Source organism: Pelophylax lessonae (genome assembly GCF_965119305.1).
Source record: "Pelophylax lessonae genome assembly, chromosome: 2".
Lineage (NCBI taxonomy): Eukaryota > Metazoa > Chordata > Amphibia > Anura > Ranidae > Pelophylax > Pelophylax lessonae.
Window position 1 is genome coordinate 316,785,642 of NC_138769.1, and position 21,311 is coordinate 316,806,952.

The following is a 21,311-nucleotide window of genomic DNA, read 5'->3' on the forward strand; positions in this document are numbered from 1 at the left end:
GTATTGTTTAGTTCTCAATTTTAGACTGTTAAATGAAATCATCAGATACAAGAGGGTTCCTTTGGAGTCCATCTACTCGGTAAGGAACGTCCTGCGAAGAGATTATTTCATGGCAACCTAGAATCTTAAGGATGCCTACTGTATATACATGTTCCCATCAGAAAAAGCTCCCAAAGATTTCTATGTTTGGCAGTGGAGATTGGAGGAACTGTGCATTTTCAGAGCAGAGCACTCCCTTTTGAACTCTCCTCCATCCCATCAATTTTTTCAAAGATTATATAGGCCCAGTCTGAGGTTATAATGGTCTCCTCAAAAGAACTACAGATGGACATACCTGACAATGGTTAACAAATCTAGGATAGGGAAGATGAGCTTGAATCCATCTTAAGTAATCTTATTTTTGGGATGCACTCTCCATTCCAGACAACAACATTTTTCTCCCTAAAGGAAACAATTCAGAACATCAATGGCTGACTGACTCGTCTTCAGTATAATCAGTCAGTCTCGATAAGGGACATCATGTCAGTTTTGGGGCTCATGACTTTCACTATCCTTGCAGTTCACATGTTTTCACCTGAAACCCCTCCAGTTGTTCCTTCTTTGAGACTGGATTCAGGAATCTTTAGACAAGCAGGTAATTCTCCAAGCCCGTATCAAGGATGCTCTGTGGCAGTGGAGGAATTGTTACCACCTTGAGCGGGGACTTCTATGGAATTGGGCAGTTTCATTAAAACTGACCACAGATGAAGGCAATTGGGACTAGGGAGCCCATTTGGGATCCAAACTGGCACAGGGAAATTGTCGCTGGCAGAGGGCAGAGGCCAGAGCCTCATTCAAGTGGAGGGAAGTGAGTACAGTGGCCAAATCTCTTTCAGCCTTCTTGGATCAGATAAACTGCATAGCTGATGTACATTTATCTGACAATGCCATTACAGTGGCTTATCTAAACAAATTGGCGTGGCACCAAAAGCCCCTCCTTAATGTTACAGAGAGAATTATTTTTTGGGCAGAAGAAAATCTGAAGTTTATATTAGCCATTCATCTAAAAGGAGAATGCAATGATTTTGCAGACTTCTTTTTCTTGCCAGGAAGAAGGTTTATTCTGAAATTACTCCACAGTGGGGAATTCTGGATATAGACCTATTTGCGGTTCAAGTTAAGTTGAAAGCATGTATTTTTTTTCTCACTAAATCCAGCATTGGCAGTGGACATTCTCTTGAATCCTTGGGAGTTCAGCCTGTGTTATATCTTTCTCCAAATCCACCTGATTCCGTGAGTATTGTACAGGTTTCTACAGGAAGAAACAACTCTTATCTTCAAGGACTAGTTTTACATTCCCGTTTGCAGGTGTTGAAGTCAACCTCATGGTTACTGAAGAGAACATCCTGAGATCCATGGATTTGTCCGAAAGAGTAGTGAATACTATTCTTTCTAGTTGCAAAGCTATCATGAGGGCCATTTATCCTGGTTGTCAGGAAATGACAGGTTGTCTAGGGGTATGGCTACCGTTCTAGAATTTCTGCGGGATAGAGCAGATAAGGGCATGGTTTTGAGCACCTGCTACTAAAGACTTTCTGGTTTCAAATTCCTTATTTCTGCTATATTTTGATAACCACAAAGGCAAGCAAGCCTCTAGATGCACCTTAGTCAGGTGGATTAAAACTTCTATTTAAGAATCCTACAAAATCATGGACATGGATCCCCTGCAGTTTCTTAATGCTCATTCTAAAAAGAGCATTAGCGACACCCTAGGCAGGAAAAAGCTGGAGCCACTGTCATGGAAAATTCCCTAGAAGACCGGACAAATATGCCAATATACAATATGGCTGCACTAATTCACGCATGCGCATTAGCAAATGGCACGCAATGGCAAATTTGCTAATTGCCAGCATTCACTGGCCTATATAAGGACAGCTGTACCTCTCACTAATTGCTGGATTATTGTCAGCCCCCCCCCTCCCTTGCCCCCGTGTTCCTGTGCCTTGTGTATCCTGATCTTGGACTTTCTGTTACTGTACTGGCTTGCCCTTTCACCTGCTTCATCGATTCCTGGCTCTGACCTCTGGCTTGAACTTTGCTTCTACTTGATCCACTGTGTTTGACCTCGGCTTGGCTCAACGACTCTGCTAATATCTGCCTACCCCTGTATGACCAAGGCTTGTTCCGGTATCTGCTACCTGCCTCTGCTACTGACTGTTCCACTGTTTATGACCCCTAGCCTGGCTTCGGAAATGCTAGGGACACCTGCTCTGCAGCGCATCCTGCTTGTTCCTGCTACTATCCGGTGATCACCTTTGCATACTATTACAACCGTAAAGCCATGCTTCTTTGGGCACTGCATTCCCTTTAACACCTGCACTTAGCCACAAGGGGAGCCCTCTCAGCACTCGGGCCTCCGAGTCCCCTACTCCTGCGGATCCCGATCCATCCCTCACCAGTGCGGCCTCTGTTTCACCAGCCCAGGAATGCACCACTTCTACGCACACTGTGGTGGTTCCTCCTCCTGAACTGCGAGTGCCAACTCCTGAACGCTTCTTTGGTAACCGAAAGAAGTTCAGCGCCTTCAAGAAAGGCTGCCTCAGGAAATGGGGTTGACTGTGGGGTTCATTATTTCCTTGCTAACCGATGAACCCTAGGCTTGGGCCCACAACTTACTGGAACAAAAGAACCCTGGTATTAACTCTGTGGATACCTTCTTTGAATCCATGGCACAAATTTATGATGACCCACAGTGTGTGGCCACCACTGAAGCTGCCCTGCGTACCTTGCAACAGGGACGGCATCCAGTGGAAGATTACACCTTGGATTTCCACAAGTGGTCCGCAGATCTGGAATAAAACAAGGCAACTCTGAGATATCAATACCAGCTGGGACTGTCTGAAGCCCTTAAGGATGAGCTGGCCAGAGTAGGGACCCCCGTTACCTTAGAAGGTCTCATACAACTATCCATACAGCTTGATAGACGCCTGCGGGAGCAGTGGTCTGAACTATACCAGGCCTTCAGACCCACCTGGATGCTACCCAAGGTTCCACCTACACCTGCATCTGTGCCCTCCGCCAGGGCATCTTCTGAAGTAGAACAAATGCAAATTGGCCTGGTCCATTCTGCCTTAACCAGAGACTTGAGGTGCATTTAGCTGATGGTTCTAAGCCCAGTTCCAGACCAGTCATGCAAGAAACGGCACCTATCCTCACTTTGACAGACTCTGGCCATCAGGAATTTATCTGTTTCAATGTCCTGTGCGCACCCATGTTTTCTGTTATCTTGAGAATTCCTTGGCTGCAGACGTATAACCCACAGATTGATTGAGCCAAGAAAGAAGTCTTCTTTATCTCTACCTACTGCCTGCAGCACTGCTTCATCCCCGAATCCAGAGGTGCTACAAGCTGCTTGACCGTTCAACCAGTATCTAGCACCAACTAGAATGTACCACCAGCTTACCATGAGTTTCTGGACATTTTTGACAAAAAGACCAATGTCCTCCAAACCTCACCGGCCATATGATTACCCAGTTGTCCTGGGTGCTGAAATCCCTTTTGGGCGCATAGGAAATCAAGCTCAAAACCTTATGGCAATATATTGATGAGAACTTAGAAAAGGTTTTTTTTCTGCCCTTCCTTTTCCCCCGCTGGGGCTGGCATATTGTTCGTTGAGAAGAAAGACAAAACACTAAGACCATGTGTGGACTACAGGGAGTTCAATAAAATCACCATAAAAAAATCGCTATCCGCTCACTCTCATCCCCAAACTCTTTCAAAGATTTTGAATGGGTCTTCACTAAACTGGATTTGCGGGTGCCTTTAGTCTTGTCCGCATCCGTGAGGGGGACGTGTGGAAAATAGCATTCAGAACTTTGAATACCTCGTTATGCTATTCGGACTTTGCAAAGCCCCAGCCACATTCCAGCACTTCATGAACAATATCTTTTGAGAAGTTTTGGCCAACTTTGTAATCATCCACTTGGATGACATCCTCATCTTTTCTGCCACACTGGAGCTCCATAAAACACTTGTAAAGAAAGTACTCTTGACTCTGAGAAAGCACGGACTTTATGTTAAAGCCAAGAAATGTGACTTCGAAAGAAACACCTTTCAGTTCTTGGGCCTCATCATCTCTACAGATGGCAATGCAATGGATACACAAAAGGCGAAGGCTATCTTGGAGTGGCCAGCTCCTTCCGATAAAAAAGGTGCTCAAAGGTTTGTGGGCTTCTCAAACCTCTACAGGAGATTTGTGATGGTTTTTTCTGCCATTTTTTCACCTATTACTCACTTAAACCACCAGAATGCCCAATTCCAATGGACTCAAGAAGCCCAAGCAGCCTTTGAAAAATGGAAGACGCTGTTTATCTCAGCACCAGTTCTATAACATCCAGACCCTGCCCTGCCTTACATTCTGGAGGTTGACACTTCAGAAGTGGCCACAGGGGCACGCCTGTCTTAGTTTCTGGGGACCAAGGTGTTTCTTCACCCAGTGGCTTTTTTCTCACGAAAGATGAGCCAGCCAGAGAGAAACCATAATGTAGCTGATCGGAAACTGTTGGCCATAAACTCTGACCTGGAAAAGTGCAGATACCTTCTGGAAGGTGCCCCTCACCCCATTATAATTTTTAAGGACCACAAGAACCTGGAATATCTCAGAACAGCAAAACACTTAAGACCTCGGCAAGCTCAGTTTGCCTTCTTCTTTTCCAAGTTAAATTTCATAACACATATCTTCCTGGGTCCAAGAATGGAAAGGCGGATGCCCTGTCCCGAATGATTCCAGATACCCCTGAAGTTGTCACACCCAATACCATTTTATCAGCACATCATTTTATGCTAATGCAGCCTGATCTGAGTGCATCGTTCAAACAGGCTTCCATTTAGTGTATGGAACCAGAGGCATCTTTCCCTAAAGTATAACTAAAGGCAAAACTTTTTTTTGCAGTTTTGGATAGAGTGGAGAGGGATTTGATTATTTGTCAGTTTTTGCTGTCTGTGCCCCTGTTAGGGAGATTTGTCCTATTTACCATTATCATTGAAAGTAGAAAGAAAATCACAAAGTTTGGCTTGTCCTCAGAAAAGTATTAGATGGAAAATCTTCCAATGGGGACACTAGTTCTAGTGACCTGGGGGTCCCCAATGAATTCCCTTAATTTTTAGGGATTTCTGCTCACTTCCTGTTTGGCTATGAGACAGGAAGTGAAGGGAAATCTTGCCAATGGGACACAGATGGCGACAAAAAATATCTGACAGGGGTTAAAACCCTCCCTTGCTCTATCCAAATTGAAAAAAAAAGTTCTGCTTATAGTTCTACTTTAAGAAATCAAGAGGGGTTCCTTTGACATCAGGACAAGATCTTTGTTCCACAGCAAGCCAGACTTCAAGTTCTGAAAACTTTTCATGATCACCAACTTGCTGAGCACTTTAGGGTGTGGAAAACCACCAAATTTATTCAGCGATCATTTTGGTGGCCCAATTTAAAACAAGATTGCAAAAATGACGTGAGTTCCTGTATAACCTGCCAGCATAACAAGGGGTCTAATGCTAAATCCTGGAGACTGTACAGACCACTGCCAGTTCTGAAACAGCCATGGAAAATAATTTCTATGGATTTTATAGTAGTCTTACCTCCCTCAGAGGGGTTCACAACCATATTGGTGGTAGTGAACTGCTTCTCAAAAATGGCACACTTTTTGCCTATGATAGGCATGCCCTCTGCTCTGAATACGGCAAACATTTTTGTAAAAGGAGATAGTCAGATTGCACGGGTTACCGGGTAACATTTTTTCCTACAGGCGTGTACAATTTACCTCTAGATTTTGCAAGGGCTTGACAACTGAAGTATGCCTATCCTCTGCCTACCACCCACAAAGCAATGGACAGACGGAAAGAACAAACCAAACTTTAGAACAATATCTGCAATGTTTCTGTTCCTTCTCTCAGAATGACTAGGTGCCCTTCTTTGTGCTGATTTTGCAGATAACAACTCTGTGCACACTACCACCAACCAGTCTCCCTTCTGGGCAAACTATGGGTTCCATCCCTCTTTTCAGTTCCTGCAGTTCAGGACAGAATACGTTTTATTCAAACAAATTACTGGGCATGGTAATAAGTTATTGCGAGCTACTATGTATATTAACCAAATCAAATCAAAGAAGCTGTAAGCACTATTCACATTCTCATACAGGTGTGCAAATTATTTTCAAACAACTCAATCAATGTGCAGAGCTGTGTCACTAATAATCACAAATACAAATAAATCTGAAAATATCAAATATATCACCATCCACATAAATAAAGTGGCAAAAAGTACATGCAATCAAAGTGCACATAAAGTAAAGTTAACAAATGAGGTGATTATAAACAATCATTTGTGAAGTCCAAATGAATCCTGTGTAGTATAGCCCCAACAGTCGATGACCAACCATACAAGTGCTTCCATCTGCTGTTTGTAGTGCTCGATAATCATAACAAGGTATCACCACACTCTTGCTCCCCCCTTTTAGGTGTATTCTCATCTTAGGCTGTGTTACCTCATGTTTAAGTTTGGTCCTGTAGTGCTTTTTAGCCTCTGCAGGGCTAGAGTAAGTACAATCTAGATCTCCATGTTCCTCCTCCTTCATACCATTGCCTCACATCATACCAATACAGGAGCATATACAGTATCTGACAAAAATGAGTACACCCCTCACATTTTTGTAAATATTTTATTATATATCCACCTTCCATTTGAGGATGCCCCACAGATGCTCAAAAGGGTTTAGGTCTGGAGACATACTTGGCCAGTCCATCACATTTACAGCTTCTTTAGCAAGGCAGTGGTCGTCTTGGAGGTGTGTTTGGGGCCATTATGTGGGAATACTCCCCTGCGGCCCAGTCTCCGAAGGGAGGGGATCATGCTCTGCTTCAGTATGTCACAGGATATGTACGCATTCTTGGTCGCCTCAATGAACTGTAGCTCCCCTGTGGCAGCAGCACTCATGCAGTCCCAGACCCTGACACTCCCACCACCATGCTTGACTGTAGGCAAGACACACTTGTACTCCTCATCTGGTTGCTGCCACACATACTTGACACCATCTGAACCAAATAAGTTTATCTTGGTCTCATCAGACCACAGGACATTATTCCAGTAATCCATGTCCTTAGTTTGCTTGTCTTCAGCAAACTCTTTGCGGGCTTTCTTGTGCATCATCTTTAGAAGAGGCTTCTTTCTGGGATGAAAACTATGCAGACCAATTTCATCCAGTGTGCACCTGTGCGGAGTATGGTCTGAGCACTGACAGGCTGACCTCCACCCCTTCAACCTCTGTAGCAATGCTAGCAGCACTCATACGTCTATTTCTTAAAGACAACCTCTGGATATGACGCTGAGCACATGCACTCAACTGCGCTAATCGACCATGGCGAGGCCTGTTCTGAGTGGAACCTTTCCTGTCAAACCACTGTATGATCTTGCCATCATGCTGCAGCTCAGTTTCAGGGTCTTGGCAATCTTCTTATAGCCTAGGCCATCTTTAGGTAGAGCAATAATTATTTTATTTAGATCCTCATAGAGTTCTTTGCCATGAGGTGCCATGTTGAACTTCCAGTGACCAGTATGTGAGAGTGGGAGCGATAATACCAAATTGAACACACCTGCTCCCCATTCACAGCCTGTAACACTAACGAGTCACATAACACCAGGGAGGGGAAAATGGCTAATTGGGCCCAATGTGGACATTTTCACTTAGGGGTGTACGGTGTACTCACTTTTGTTGCCAGCGGTTTAGACATTAATGGCTGTGTGTTGAGTTATTTTAAGGGGACAGCAAATTTACACTGTTATACAAGCTGTGCACTCACTATTTTACATTGTAGCAAAGTGTAATTTCTTCCGTGTTGTCACATGAAAAGATATTATAAAATATTTACAAAAATGTGAGGGGTGTACTCACTTTTGTGAGATACTGTATGCAGGCAATAGTGCTTATACCATAAAACACCATAGGCCTTTATTAAAACACAGAAGGAAAACTACTCACATTTACCTGGTGCTAACAGTCCACCAGACTATACACGATCAGTACTCTATATTTGATATTTCCGTGACACTGCATGAGCCGCACAAACCCTATATTCCAGTGAATCCACACAAGGTCCGGGTGCCTTCAGGGGGCAGTACAGGAGGCCATGCAAAAAGCTCAGAGGAACTGTGACAAGAGTAGGAGGGAAAATCCTGTCCCTAAGGTTGGAAAGTCACATTAGCGACTTGGAGGATCAGATACCAGCATTGCTCAATGAGTCCAGAACAACTGCAAGACAGGCCCAGCTTAATAAAGATAAGACCGATGATATTGAAAATTGTCTGCGGCGCAACAATGTGCGCATTGTGGGGCTCCCGGAGAAGGTAGAGGGCAGAGACCCTGGCAGGGAGTCCTTCTCTCCCTTGTTCGTGGTGGAAAGGGGCCACCTGGTCCCCACCAGAGCACTGCCATGCAATGCTCCCAGGCCCATGCTGGCCAAGCTGCTGCATTACAGGGACAGGGAGAAAGTGCTGTGGCTGACCAGGGAAAAGGCGGAGGTCAAGTTTAATGGTGTCAGGGTATCCTTTTACCCGGACTTCTCTGCGGAGGTCCAAAAACAACGTGCCAAGTTCATCGATGTTAAACAACGACTCAGACGCATTGGATTGCTCTATGCTATGCTATACTCAGCCCGCCTGCAGGTCACTGAGGAGGGTAGGGCGCACTTTTTTGATTCTGCCGCGGATGCGGCAAGCTGGCTTGACGTCCATGAACCCTCCCTCCGCCAACGCCGACGAGAGGATCCCGGTGAGTGAGGGGCACCATGCTGTGGACTAAGCATCTCTACAGGCCTGGACCCTGTGGATGTTTACCCCGGCCGGGGTCACTACCATTTTTGTGATGGAACAGATGTGCTCCAACCAACGAGTGCTTCTTCTAGTTACGGTGATGTACCGAATACACCTTGCTTGGATTACTAAGTGCAGAATGCGCGGTTGCGCACAGCGGGATGGAGGGCCACCACTGGTTTTTGGGGCTGACATCCCTGATGGGCAGACTGGCTCTACTGCCCGCCCGCCACTTGTGTTTTGTTGAGGCACCATTGTGCCTTGTCCCTATGGGACGTGTTCTTTTTTTTCTTTGCATTTACTTTTGAGGAATAACACACCATTGGCTTTGACAGCGTCTTGGCCACGGACTTCCCGATTGACAGTGCTCACTTAGGTCTTGTTACTTTCAGAGATGTATAGTAACTAAGTAGAACTACTTCACTACTGTACTTAAGTACCGAAAGGCGGTATCTGTACTTTCCTGGAGTAGAATTTTTTTCTCCTACTTCCACTTTTACTTCACTACATTTTTTCGATGATTTCAATACTCCTACTACTATTTTTTTTTGTGCTGCATAGTTACTCGTTACAATTATAAAAATTACCACTGCCAGAACAGTAGATGGCAGGTTTCATGAAGTTCAAAAAAATGTGTATAATGTCATGTGTAAATCAGCGCATACGAAAATAAATGATACTGTATGTATAAATAAAATGGTCTACATATCTGCTGTTAAGGGGAAAGAGAAGCTCCCCCAACCAAGGAGAGTCACAAGCGTACATAGACCTTTTTTTCTGGTAAGAGGCTGATTTAGCTTTTTTCACTGGAAGTTGAGAGCACAGGTTTTGCAGTTTTGTTTTACTGGAAGAGTCTATTTGGATATTATTTTGCACTTGCATATTATTTACCGCCGGGTAAGGGGGAAATCCACAAGGTGGTGGGAGTCTGCACCTATTATTTGGAATAGCACCTGTTTGATTCCTGCACCTTTGAAAATATATTTATCTTGTTTTGTCACTAAGGATGATCGAACTTTTGAAAAGTTCGGTTCGGCCAGAACATCCGAACTTCCCGAAAGTTCGGCCCGGATTTCAGAACCCCATTGAAATCAATGGGACCCGAACTTCGGTAATCAAAAAACACCATTTTTAAGCCCTAAAACCCAATAAACGCCCCTAAAAAGTGCCCAGGGTTCTGGGTCATGCCCCATTAACTATTAATCACACAAAAAAAGTTCTTAAAAATTGTCATTTTTGATAAAAAAGCCAATTATTGAAAAAATAAAAAAAAAAAAAAAGAGATTTTTTGATTTTTACATTTTGGATTTCAGATCTGGGGGGTCTAAAAGGTGTACATGTGAAGTTTCAGCTCTGTAGCATGTCCAGAACCAGAAAAAAAAAAAGATTGTTTGTATTAGAACACTTTCTTTCAGGACAGGTAGTTAGCTTCTCTCCCGGTTTAATAGCAGGCATTTTTTGGGGTTCTTTGCAGTCAGGAAAAAAATCTGAACTTGTGTATAGTGGTACTGTGCACAAGTTCTGATGTTTTGCCTGCCTCCAAAAACCCCCAAAAAATGGCAGCAAAAACACACCTGGGCATTTTTTTTTGGACGCTAGCGTTTTTTTTTGGCATTTTTTTGGGTTCTTTGCAGTCAGGAAAAACATCTGAACTTGTGTATAGTGGTACTGTGCACAAGTTCAGATGTTTTGCCTGTCCCCAAAAACCCCCAAAAAATGGCAGCAAAAACACACCTGGGCATTTTTTTTTGGACGCTAGCGTTTTTTTGGCATTTTTTGGGTTCTTTTGAGGCAGGCAAAACATCTGAACTTGTCTATAGTGGTATATATACACACTGGTATATATACACACATACTTATATGTTTATACACACCTAGACATATATAGGTGTGATAGTAGCAGAAATATATTAGTGTAAATGATTTCATTAGCGCAAGCATATATTTCTGCTACTATCACACCTATATATGTCTAGGTGTGTATATAAATATATGTATGTGTGTATATACACCACTATAGACAAGTTCAGATGTTTTGCCTGCCTCAAAAGAACCCAAAAAAATGCCAAAAAAAACGCTAGCGTCAAAAAAAAAATGCCCAGGTGTGTTTTTGCTGGCATTTTTTGGGAGTTTTTGGAGGCAGGCAAAACATCAGAACTTGTGCACAGTACCACTATACACAAGTTCAGATGTTTTTCCTGACTGCAAAGAACCCAAAAAAAATGCCCAAAAAAACGCTAGCGTCCAAAAAAAAATGCCCAGGTGTGTTTTTGCTGCCATTTTTTGGGGGTTTTTGGAGGCAGGCAAAACATCTGAACTTGTGCACAGTACCACTATACACAAGTTCAGATGTTTTTCCTGACTGCAAAGAACCCAAAAAAATGCCAAAAAAAACGCTAGCGTCCAAAAAAAAGGCCCAGGTGTGTTTTTGCTGCCATTTTTTGGGGTTTTTTGGAGGCAGGCAAAACATCAGAACTTGTGCACAGTACCACTATACACAAGTTAAACATATATAGGTGTGATAGTAGCAGAAATATATTCCTGTAAATGATTTCATTAGCGCAAGCATTTATTTCTGCTACTATCACACCTATATATGTCTAGGGGTATATATTCAGACATATATGTCTATATATACCCCCTATACACATGTTCAGATGTCATGTCTGACATCAAACATGTCCTCAAAAAAGCACTGGCAGTGGCAGCCCCTGCTGCATAAAAAATGCTTGGCTGGTGAGAAGCCATATTCCAGTTACGAAGCTATTCAGAGAAATTATCATTTCTCTATAGCGGTCACCCTGCTATGGAAGGGTTTTGTCACCCTGCCATAGCAGTCACTGCCAGTTAACACTACACTACGGTCCCCTTACACTTAACACTTTCCCTACAGAAACTCAATTTTTGAAGCTAACTTAAGTGTAAAGGAGCACTCTAACTACATTAGATATCCCTTTCCGCACACTAAAAATAGCTAAATGACACTTTTAAAGTAAAATTAACAGAACTGCTTCCATTCTCTTCCATGTCCAGTATAACAATGCTAGGAATATGGCGGGGGCGATCTTATATACTGGGGGGCGTATTCACTAATGATTGGTCTAGGGACCCCCTAGTCACTCCAATCACATTCCTAGCATTCTCCTGCCCCCTCAATTGGCTTTTGCTAATGGTTCTGGTCCAGTCACAGGCTTTTAAAGCCCATTTCCTGAAGCATTGCATTTTGGGTGGTTCTGGTTGCCGAATTCCGAACTTTTTGGGCAAAAAGTTCTAAATTCGGCCGAACCTCGAACACCCAATGTTCGGGTCGAACCGATGGTGGACCCGAACCGTTCGATCATCCCTATTTGTCACATATATATGGTATTATGGCATTATATATATGGACTTTTTATTGACTTTGATTTCATACACTCTTCCTTTATTTCATTATTGGAATATATTGTTGTATATCACATTGGTTTATATATGATTTTGCGCACCAATAAGCTGTGGAGAAAAAAAACATGCAGGGAAAAGAAGGAGGGATGCTTTAAAGGAGGAAGGGAGGAACATACTTTATCTGTTTTTGTTTTTCAAAAAGTTACAGCTAAGGAATTGTGATTGTCCTTTAGGTTAATCATTTGAAATAATAAAAAACAATATGATGTTCAAACTTTTGACTTCTTTCTTTAATAACTACATAACACAGTATTTGCACTTTTACTTTCAGTACTTGAGTAGCAATTTTTTTTTAAAAACTACTGGTACTTTTACTTTCAGTACTTGAGTAGCAAAATCTTAAAAAAAAACTACTTGCAAGTACAAAAAATGTTGAATACTTTAGTACTTCTACTCAAGTCACTTTTTGATAGAGCACTTCCACTTCTACTCAAGTCACTTTTTGATTGAGCACTTGTACCTTTTCTCAAGTATGGGTTTCGAGTACTTTATACAAGTGTGGTTACTTTCCAGACCCCTGCTCTGGGCATCTGCTCATCTGGATGGTGCCCTCTACCTTCAGATTTTTCCTACATGGCTGGACTCCCTATAGTGTCATGGAATGTGCGGGGACTCGGCTGCCCTCAGAAGAGAGCCATGATAGTTGCACAACTGCGCAAGTATCATCCAGCGATCATAGGATTGCAGAAGACTCACCTTGTGGAAGACTATGTGGGGTGTTTACGATACTCCTGGGTGGGCCGGAGTTACCATTCCACTCACTCTTCTTATTCCAGGGGGGTGAGTGTTCTGGTGCATAAGGCCCTCGCCTTCCAGGAGTTGGGGGTGAGGGTGGATTCAGAGGGTCGATTTGTATTCCTGCACTGTAAAATATTTAATGTTACCTGTGTTTTGGCGGTGGTCTATATTCCTCCTCCATTTTCCTCCGGGGTGCTCCGTGAACTTTTACAGTAGACAAGGCAGATATACCACTTTGTGATTGGTGATTTTAATGGGATCTTGGACCCTGCCAGAGATAAACATCCACCTGCCCTTCCAATGGCTTCTGCCAGGGGTACCGCTCTCTCAGGCTTTTTGGGGGAGCTGAGCTGGCTGGATGTATGGTGCTCACGGCATTCCTGACACGGTTATATTCTCCTGCTTTTCCAAGACTCATCTCTCTTTATCCCGCATCGACCTGTGTGTGGGCACTGGAGCTGTGCTCGCGCTGGTGGACCGGGTGGAGTATGCTTTGAGGGGGATTTCGGACTACTCACCGCTGGTGGTCTGGATCACCGCGCGGCCTCAGACCAGATTGCATAGGGCCCCCTGGCGCCTGAATGCTTTCTGGCTGAAGCTTTTCCCACCGGATGCTAATATTTCAACTGAAATGACCTCTTATTTTATGGATAATGACCTCTCTTCCAATGTACTTATGCGGTGGGATGCATTTAAATGTTTTCTCAGGGGCGTTTTGATTGCTAATATTAAAAGAGTGCAAAACACCTCTAGACATTTTGAGGAGCAATTGGCTCAACGGACCCATGATTTGGAGGAGGAGCATATTACCAACCCTTCGGATGAGACGAGGGATGCATGGTTGTCTGCCCAGAGGGTGTGGGTGGGGGAATTGCAGACTAAAGCCGATAAGAAGCGTTTTTTTGATAAAACTACATTTTATGAGGAGGGGGAGTGGACGGGCTGCCTACTATCACGCATTGTGAGGGTGCGCCCTTCAGCCCCCCCCCCCCCCATTGGTGCCCTTAAGCTATTAAATGGTCGGCTGGCCACTACACCTGAGGCAATTATGTCTGAACTGGTGCGCTTCTACTCTAACCTGTACTCCTCTAGGGTGTCTTATGCTCCGGAAGACCTACAGCAATATTCTGGAGGCCCCCATCACTGAGGATGAGCTGCGGGAAGAAGCGGCTCTGTTTCCTGGTTCTAAGGCCCCTGGTGATGATGGCCTCCCAATCAAGATATACCAACAATACTCTGAGGTACTTCTCCCTAAGTTGCTAGAGGTATTTAATGCTGCTATAGACATGGGTACTTTGCCAGACTCCATGACTAGGGCCAGTATTGTCCTGCTGCTTAAGCCCGGTAAACCCGCATCGGACCCTGGCTCCTATAGACTGATGTGAAAATATTGGCAAAGGTTCTAGCGAGGAGGATTAATACCATCATTGCACATGTTGTCCATCAGGACCAAGCGGGCTGTATGCCTAATAGGTCCACAGCAATTAATCTTCGCCGCTTGTTTGTGGCCATGCAGACACCGGCTGATAATACGGGTGATAGAGCGCTGCTATCGCTAGACGCTAATAAAGCGTTTGACAGCGTGGAGTGTGACTACTTGTGGGCAGTGCTGGATAAGTTTGGGTTCAGCCCTATCTTCATATCATGGGTACGATTGCTATACTATCGCCAACAGGCTTCCATTAGGGAGGGTGGCAGGATGTCGGAGAATTTCTATTTGGGAAGAGGAACTAGGCAAGGGTGCCCACTGTCCCCACTCCTTTTTTGCACTGGCTATTGAGCCACTCGCGGCCACCATTAGAACTCAGGCTTCCATAGATGGATTTTATTATGGCCCCCTCCAGGAGAAGATTCTGCTTTATGCAGATGATATGCTCCTGATGCTTGGGGACACGGGTGCTTCTCTGCGGGCTACCATGGCCACCATAGCGGACTTTGGCCGCTTCTCCAGCCTCACCATAAATTGGTCCAAGTCGGCTCTGTTGCCGCTGGATAAAACTGTGGACCCTCTCTTGGGAACGCTGTGTCCAGTCCCTGTGGTGACTAGGTTTAGATACTTGGGGATAGTGATTCCACGGATCCGGTCCAATTTTGTCATCTAAATATACACCTGCTCCAGGCCAGGTTCCGTGACACGATTAAGGTTTGGAGTAAGTTGTGGCTATCAGTCGCCGGCAGGGTGAACCTGATTAAGATGGTTCTGATTCTAGAGCTCCTGTATTTCTTACACAATTCCCCCATAGTTATTACTCTGAAAATATTCCGGGTGGTCAGCACGTTGCTTAGGTGTCTCATATGGCAGGGGCGGGCAACTCGGATCCGGATTGAGCAATTGCAGAAGTCCAGAGACTTGGGGGGCCTCTCTCTTCCCAACCCGTGGATCTATTACCTAGCATCCCAGCTGCAGCACTTGGTTGTGCTATGGCTGGGACGGGGGGTGGTCCTGCTCTGACACTCATGGGGCATTTCACAGGTGCGAACAGAATACCCGAGGGGTTGGAGGCTCAACTCTTAACCCACCTATAGGCTTCTTCAGAAAGTCTGGGATAAGGCCAAGCAGCTGCAGCAGGCCACCGGTTACACTTCCTATAGCCCCATTTGGCATAACCGCACGTACCCTGAGCTGGGCAAGCTGGACCAGGCTGGGAGGTGGCTGCCTTTGGGGTATGCCACATTAAACACATCTTGCTCAATGGAACGTTAGTGTCCTTTGAGCAATCGCAACTTAAATTCTCCCTACCGAATACTATGCTGTACTACTACATGCAGCTCCGGCATGCACTATGAGCTCAGCCCTCATTGTTACATTCCAGTTTGTCCTCTACACCGGTATTTTTCCTTATGGAGCAATTTACCTCCACTAAAGGTTTTATATCTGCTTGTTACGCAGCCTTGTTGGGTTTATATCTGGACAGGTATCCTTGCAAGGCGTGTGATCAGTGGAGTGGGGATGTGGGGGAGATCCCTGATGAGCAGTGGGAGGATGCTTTGGAGTCAGTTAGAAAATGCTCACTCAATGTTTCCCATCAGGTGTCCCAGTTGTATATCCTCCTTCGAGTTCATCATACCCCGGTGAAACTGCATGCTATGGGTCTTCGTCCGGACAATATGTGCAATAGATGTGAGAGGGATGCGGGGGATCTAATACACTTGTTATAGAGATGCCCGAAACTGCATCGGTACTGGGCATCTTTGACTTCCACTATAAACAGAGTTCTGGACTTGGAGATCCCATTGGATCCCAAGCACTGCCTCTTGGGTATACTGGATAACATTATAGAAGATAGATATTTACGTGAGGCAGCTGCGCAAGCTCTGTTTCAGGCTCGGCTGCTTATTCTTAGACACTGGATTGATTGGGATCCCCCCACATGTGAGATGTGGATGGAGCAATTGGGCTCCATCCTTCGCATGGAAAAATATATATACCTGCATAGGGGTGCTCTGGCTAAGTTCCAGAAAATCTGGGGGGTTTGGCTGAGTTCTCCAGGGATGGCTTCTACGGACCTGATCCTAGACCGTCTGCTGCTTTAATTGTTGGGGTTGGTGTGGGCCTCCTGTGATCTGGGTTGGGGGAGCCGCTTTGCTCTTTGATGCATGAATAATCTCTAGTATTGCAATCTTAGGTTCAGGTTGATTTCTGCTTTCTAATGCATATCTTTTTGATGGCTGAGATCTGTAAACTATTATGTGCCTTATCTGGTTACTTTTTTATCGTTGCACTGTTTGTATATGTGTGCGATTTTTCAATAAACTTTTCTCTTGATTTAAAAAAAAAAAAAAAGGTTGGAGATAAGGTATGGCTCTCCTCAGCAAACCTTAAACTTTCTTGTCCTTCCTGGAAGTTAGGGCCAAAATTAATAGGCCCATTTGAAATCAAGAGGGACGTTAACCCAGTGGCATTCAAACTTGCAATGCCAAAAAGAGACTTCACATTGACCAGGTAAAACGCCACAATGTTCCCAGAGCGGACCTTGCACTGATTACAGATAAGCTTCAGCCAGCAGCTCCCCTTAAACCACGAGACAGGGAAAAACACCGGGCAAGCCCATAGCGTAATACTGACAAAAATCTTTATTAAAGGTAAAATAAAGACAGCCTCTTACTTGTGAAAGAAGGGTAAAATCACAGTAATGCCGGCGGGTCCCGTGGGCACCTCACCAAATCTCCAGACAGCAGTGGGCGACGTCTGATTGCTCCACCTTCCCCCCGGACGCGTATCGTCCCCCAATGGATGGGGACTTCTTCAGCGGTGTGTAAAGGTAGGTGTCGACGTCGCCCCTGATGCACAGAAGTTTCTTATCAACCTGCTTCCAGCCTGGAAGCAGGTTGATAAGAAACTTCTGAGCATCAGGGGCGACGTCGACACCTACCTTTACACACTTCTGGTTCTGCTTCCTTTTTGCCCTGCTGCCAAGTATGCCCAGAACTGCTAGGGACACCTGCCCTGCAGCGCATCCTGCTTTTTCCTACCTACCATCTGGTGATCAGCTCTGCAGACTACTACAACTGGCAACCCATGCTTCTTTGTGCACTGCATTCCCTGTACCACCTCCAGGGGTGTTCAGCACTTCGCTGCAAGGAAAGCCCTTTCAGCACTTCGGCCTCCAACCAGGTACGTGACAACCACCCTGGAGCAAATTTGAAGGGCAGCCACTTGGTCTAATTTTTTCGTGTTGAAAAGATCTCTCTAGCCAGGATCAGGATTCAGGATCAGGCTTTTGGGAGGAAGACTCTCCAAGCAGTGGTTTCCCACCTAGTCTGGTGAGTTCTTTTACTTATCCTCTCAAGGGGCTGTTCTGGAAGACTACTGGGGAAAAACCAGAGTTGGCCTTTCAGGTAACTCTGTTTCCAGTAGTCTCCAGGACAGCACCTTCCTGCCCTATTGTTGAGATTTTGTTATTTGTACGGTGTTTATATTTGTACGGTGTTTATGTTTTTTTTCAGTGCTGTTCTTCGGTTCTCATATTAATTGACCAAGTGCCTGAAGGACTTTCTTTTGAGTTTGTGTTTCCTGTCCGGGTGGGAGCAGCTTCTTCTCTCAAGGGCTGTCCTGAAAGACTACCGAAAATAGAGTTACTGGTGAGTCTAACTTAGCTTTTTATGGTTTTCAGCATTAATTTACAGCCTGGATTATGTATAAAGTTGGGCTATGGGTGTTCAAAACACCAAACACCAAACACCAAAGCTGCATGTATGTCTGAGTGGCAGTCAGACTATTTAATACAGGGCCTCATTAGAAGCCTTTTAAAGTGGTTAACGAGACTTACCTATAGGTACCTAGGAGATATTTACATTTCATGCAGCCGATGACGTAATCGGCGCATGTGCTCTGAAGGAACAGCCGCCCGTGCCGTTTCTTCAGAGCCCTGTGCCGTGACTGGCGACTCCCATGTGCATGCGTCGGAGTGACGTCACGCAGCTTCGGCCAATAGCACAGCCAGAGTCCGCAGACTCCGAAGACGGACGAAGATGGATGCGACCTCCGACTGGGATGACTCGGGCTTCGTTTGCAGGTAAGTGTAACATAATGTGCTAGTATGCATTGCATACTAGCAAATTATGCATTTACTTTGCAAATAACTAAAAATAAAAAAATTCCAGGCTTTATTTCCTCTTTAAGGACTCTGGCTGAGTAAGGTTTATGTCGCTTCTGCATTCCTTATAGCTTTGTCTGTTGTGTGGCATAAGCTATACTGTGATTCGTCAAATGATTCACATCTGTGAATGCCCAGAACAAGCATGAAATTAAAATCTGACCTATTTTGTTGCCATCTTGCAAATTTTAATGAAAAGGGTGGCTCGGAGTACTATTCCCCCATTCTCTTCACATGATTTCGAGTTCATCAGACCTCACTATCATTGCACTAGGTATTAGGGCTTTAACAGATGAAGAGATTAGCTGGGATGTGCAAAGTGCAAGCAAGTATAAGCAGAATGGCTTTGAATAGGCAAAAAGTCAGATTCCTTTTAAACAAAAGTAGCTTGTAAACTTTTTCATATTTGCAGTGTAATTTCACCTTTGTGGATTTTTTTTTACTATAAAGCAGGGCAGTAAATAATCATGTATATGTACAATATGTTAAACCAACTGTTAGAGCATCCACTGTGCCCTAATAAATATAGTTAATGACTATGGCAATAGAGCAATTTTTTTCCTGTTTGCACACATGAAAAAATCAGCATTTTTGGCTATAAAATTACTTAAAACTTCCAAAACATTATATTTTCAGAGAGCAGAGGTCCTGTTGGATAAAAAGTAGTTGCAATTTTTTATGTTTCACCATGTTTGATATCATGAAAAACAATGGTACCTAACAATCTCCATAGGCAATGCTTTAAAAGCCTTTACATCTCATTAGTACAGAGCTAGCTGTTATTGTTTTCACTCAGACATGTGGTGATAACTCACATATGAGGGAGTCCCAGAGTAAAAAAAAAATGAGCAGAGGGATGGCATGACAGGGGGGCATAGAATGACAGCAAGGGAAGGGTTAAAGGATGGTAGGATAGTGAGGCCGGCCTTATGGGCCATGTCTGTGCCTGGGAGGGGTCACATAGAAGTTTAGGGAAGTGGTGTGGTGTGATGGGCTAGTCGGGAGCAGAAAGGAAGGAAAGTAGCTTGGCAGCTGCTGCTCTGTGTCCATACATCCACCCCTTTCTTTCGCCGCTGGACTCTGTGTGGCATGGCTAATTGGGAACAGCTTGTGTCCCAGCTGCTCCCACTGTGGAGGCACTTATAAATTGGTAGTGTTAGGACTGCAGGTTACACAAGGTGCCGTGAAGGGGCCTTGCAGCTTACACATACATTTGCAAATGTGTGTTAACTAAACCCCTGTTTTTAACCTATATTGTTAGACAGGTTGATTCGGTTTGTTAGCAGACTGGTCGTTGAGTATGGTTTTCTTAGGGCCAGTTGTTCTCACGCACCTCATTCAAAGTCCCAACTTTTTCTCTTTAATTTGCACCCTCCAGTGGTGGCTCCAGGCACAGACTGGCTGCAGACTCAGGTGGAGGTGATCATAAATGGGTGGGACACATGCTCACCTTCAGGGAGCCCAGGCCTCTGGAGCGCTTCAGCCTGGACTCCGCCCCCCCCCGAGCTCAGCGCCAACATGGGAGACCTGAACAGGACCCTCCAGGCCCCTCCGAGAAGCGTGTTATTGCTTTGGCTGGAGGTGAGTCTGGGAGGAATCCCCATCGTGGGCAAAGCTCGGCAGGAGGGGAGAGAGGAGCCTTACACATGTCTCCCTTTCTGCTTGTCGCCTGTGTATGGAGCATACAGCCGCTGCCTCTGCTGATGTCCCTGGCAGGCAGGCGGCTCGGTGGGGGTGAGCAGCAGTAATGGATGCCAGCCAGGTTCCTGAGGCAGCCAGCAGTCCCCCTTTTCCGGTGGTCTCGAGCCCAGGAGGAGCTGGGAACAGCAGTGAACACTGCACGCTGGGCGCCCAAGCCGAGGGTAGCCAATCCAGGATGTTGGTGAGCAGGTCTCGTGCACATCTGAGGAGAAGCAAGTGGGACCAGCAGCACAGACCCTTGGCAACCAGGGGCAACCCTTGACCCTGGGATGCAGTCGGTGATCGTTCGGCCGGCAGAGGTGGATATTCGGTCAGAAGGTGAACTGTCCTGGTCTGAGGTGGACGACGACCTGGGGCATCCGGTTTCGAGGGCTTTCACCAAGACAGCTGTTGGGCCCAGTCCTGGGCAGCCTGGTAAGTGCAGCACTGTTTTGTCTTCATTATCTGTGCAGTCTATTTTGCAGGATTTGTTAGGCCAGGTTAGGCGGAAGAGTGGTAGTAGGGTAGTTACTGATGACAGTGCTTTATCCGCTCCACGGACAGGGGGTTCAGTTTCTGCTTCTGTGGGTTCAGGTGCGGTTGCACGGGCATCGCCAGCAACGGTGTGGGTTCCACCTGGGAGTCGAAAGGTGCGTACGGTGGAATCCCCCCCAGCGGGATTGTCCAGTGGTGTGGGGTGGGGGGGAACCAGTAGTGGTGGCCGTGGGAAATCCTGGGAGTGCGATGGGGCAGATCTGCAGGAGGTGACGGGGACAGCAGTAAAAAAGTGGATCCCATTCCTTTGGCAGGTTCCGCGAAGTGCGAGGCCTACATTTATTATGAGAGCCCTTTGGGTTCTCATCTCAAAGTGGAAGTAAAGGAAAAAATTTGGAGGGGTAAGTATGTGGAAATCTTCAGATTACTGCCCTTAGAGAAATTCAATCTGGATAGAGGTTGAAGCCAGAAAGATTGAGCGTAAGAAAGAAAGAGGATGAGGAGAAGCGATGTTACCAGCT